The sequence below is a fragment of the Gossypium arboreum genome, chromosome 9 (genome assembly GCF_025698485.1).
Source record: "Gossypium arboreum isolate Shixiya-1 chromosome 9, ASM2569848v2, whole genome shotgun sequence".
Lineage (NCBI taxonomy): Eukaryota > Viridiplantae > Streptophyta > Magnoliopsida > Malvales > Malvaceae > Gossypium > Gossypium arboreum.
This window is the reverse complement of record NC_069078.1, coordinates 34,682,047-34,685,303: the sequence shown is the minus strand read 5'-3', so window position 1 is coordinate 34,685,303 and position 3,257 is coordinate 34,682,047. Positions and strand designations below refer to the sequence as shown.

General features: G+C 37.6%; 1 non-coding gene across 1 annotated transcript; it reads right to left on the bottom strand.

Moving 5' to 3' along the window:
- Positions 1-2,907: 2,907 nt before the first annotated feature.
- LOC128281025 (small nucleolar RNA R71) lies at positions 2,908-3,014 on the bottom strand. Its single transcript, XR_008271242.1, has one exon. It is a non-coding gene; the product is annotated as a small nucleolar RNA R71 (small nucleolar RNA).
- Between the last annotated feature and the right edge of the window lie 243 nt (positions 3,015-3,257).

Sequence of the window (3,257 nt, the reverse complement as noted above, 5' to 3'; positions counted from 1 at the left end):
TCAGTAATGTCAATTGAAATCATGCTTTTGTGTATGGCTATTGAGCGAAATTGGAAAGGTTTGATAAATGTTTTGTGTTTGAGCCTTAGTAACTAAAATGAAATATGGATGTGTCGTGATTATTGATATATGTGTGCGTGAGCAATTGAATGATACACGGCTAAGCCTCAAGGCATTTATGCTAGTGATTATATCCGAGCTAAGACCCGAAGGCATTCGTACGAGTTGTTATATCCGGGCTAAGACTCGAAGGCATTCATACGAGTTGTTATATCCGAGCTAAGACCCGAAGGCATTTGTGCAAGTTACCAAATCCGGGTTAAGACTCGAAGGCAATTGTGCTTGTGGTTATATCCGGCTAAATTCCGAAGAAACTTGGTTTGAAGGTGAGCGTTTTGTGCTGCAATAAATTCAATTAATACGCTCGAGAAACCCAAACGATAAGGTATGTTTGCATGTGCATCGGAATAGTCGATCCGTTTGAAATAGTATTCGTTCAATCGACTAATGAACTTTCAGCTCTTAGATAGGTTGATACCTTGTGTGTGTATATGTTGATGAAGTGTGAAGTAAGTATGTTTATGAGAATGTGTATTAATAAAGTGATTCATTTAGCTATGTGAATGTAATACTTTAGTCAAAGTGATTTCATTACTTGAGACTTACTAAGCATTAAAATGCTTACCCGCTGCTTTGGCTCTCTGTTTTATAGATTTTGCTCGTTAGCTATCGGATTCGGGATCATCAAGTCAAGTCATCCACACTATCAAAGCCCTTTGGTACTCATTTAGTTGAACTCGGATATGGCATGTATAGGACTACCCTTTGCTGTTTTTCAAGTACGTTTTGTGATGTATGTGTGTACAGCCATGCGAAAATGGCTCGTAAAAGTGGAGTATGGCATTAGACCATTTGTGTTTATGTATATATGTATGGTTTCATGATGTGACTACGGACTCGGGTACGGGGTGTTACATTTGTGCGAGTTACTATAACCGGGCTAAGTCCCGAAGGCAATTGTGTGAGTTACTATAACCGGGCTAAGTCCCGAAGGCAATTATGTGAGTTACTATAACCGGGATAAGTCCCGAAGGCATTTGAGCGAGTAGCTATATCCGGCTAAACCCCGAAGGTACTTGGTTTGGGAATGAGCGATCTTGCTGTAATAATTTCAATTAATACGCTCGTAAAATCCCAACGATAAGGTACGCTTAGTATATGCAAAGTGGAGTAGTGATTTAGTTTAAATATTATCCGCTCAGTCGATTAGTGAGCTTTGGCCTTTGGTTAAGTTGATCCCTTATGTATGAATATAAGGGTTGGAAATGTGAAGTAGGACTGATTTTTGAGAATATGTGTATATGAAATTATCCGCTTAGTTATATGAATGCTATACTTGATTGTGCCTAATTTTATTGCTCAAAACTTACTAAGCATTAAATGCTTACTCTGTTCTTTGAATCTCTGTTTTATAGATTTTGGTTCGTCAGCTATCGGACTCGGGATTGTCGAAGTCAAAGTCGTCCACACTATCAAAGACCCTTTGGTACACTTTTGGTTGAACTCTGAAATGGCATGTATAGGACTACCCTTTTTGATGTTGGTCATGTACCTTTCGGTATTGTACGAATTTGGATAGCCATGCGAAAATGGCTTATATATATTTTGAGCATAATGTTATAATCATTTTGTATGTATATGGTTATTGAGAGGTGTGGATATGCTTGGCAATGATTGGCCATTGGAATGGTTAATCACGATCATACTTTGTGCTATATATGCTAAAGGGTTGGGTGAATCATGGAAACTATGTAATAGGTAAAGTCTAGCTTAAAGGCAGATGTTGACAGCAGCAGCGGTGTGAATTTGAAAAATCACTAAAAATAGTAGGAATGGAATTAAATAGTGAATAAATTATGAAATTGAACCTTGATGAATCTATTTTCATAGGGAAGTAATGAAATGATCATATGAACTGTATTTTATGAGATTTTAAAGTTTTTGTGAAACAGGGCCAGAGCGGTTTCTGGATTCTCTGTTCGGACTTAGGAAATTCATTATAAATTAACCAGAGATAGTTAGAAGTCATTCCATATATGTATAGATTCCTTTTCGAATCTAGTTTCTTTAGAAACAAATGGCATAAGTATTGAAGCCCTGTACAAGGAGATATATAAGTCGTAATGCATGAAGGTCAGAGCAGTCGAACCCTGAAATAGGGGAGACTTTAACTAATAAACTGTACTAATTGGCCCAACCAAAAATTCTAGAAAAACTTTTGTAGATGGATATATGAGTCTAGTTTCAGGGAAAAGTTACGAAACTGATTTTTGAGTTTTGGAACTCAAGATATGATTTTTAAGGTGACAGTGACGCAGTTAGCCAGCTAGTCTGGAAATTTTTAAAATGGATTGTAAAAATAAGGGAATTAAGTCTGTTAACCCCTCGTGTCCGACTCCGGCAACGGTCTCGGGTACGGGGTGTTACAATCAGAATAATCAGCTTCCTCCTGTGGTTGCTGCAGATCCAATAAATCAGAATCCTACTCCTCATACTATGTATTATTATGCTAAACCTACTTTAACAGAAACCGAATCGAGTATAGTTAGACCTGCTATTGCTACAAATAATTTTGAACTGAAACCTAACACAATTCAAATGATACAACAGTTTGATGGTTTGCAGGACAAGGATCCAAACACTCATTTGGTGAATTTTCTAGAGTTTTGTGACACTTTTAAGATTAATGGCGTTTCTGAAGATGCCATACGCCTTCGGTTGTTCCCATTCTCATTGAGAAACAAAGCTAAACAATGGTTGAACTCGTTATCACAAGGGTCAATCACTACTTGGGAACAAATGACCGATAAATTTTTACTTAAATATTTTCCGTCAGCTAAAACGACTAAATTGTGGAATGATATCTCTTCTTTTGTGCAAATGGATTTAGAAACTCTTTATGATGCATGGGAGAGATACAAGGACTTATTACGAAGGTGCCCTCACCATGGGTTACCTCTATGGCTGCAGGTTCAGACTTTTTACAATGGTGTGAACCCCTCAACAAGGCAACTTGTCGACGCAGCCGCTAGTGGAACTTTAAACAACAAAACACCTGAAGAGGCTTACGAATGTATTGAAGAGATGTCACTGAATAACTATCAGTGGCAAGTCATGAGAACAAAGCCGAGAAAAGCAACTAGTGTTTTCAACCTCGACGCAGTTACTATACTATATAACCAGGTAGAACTTTTAAA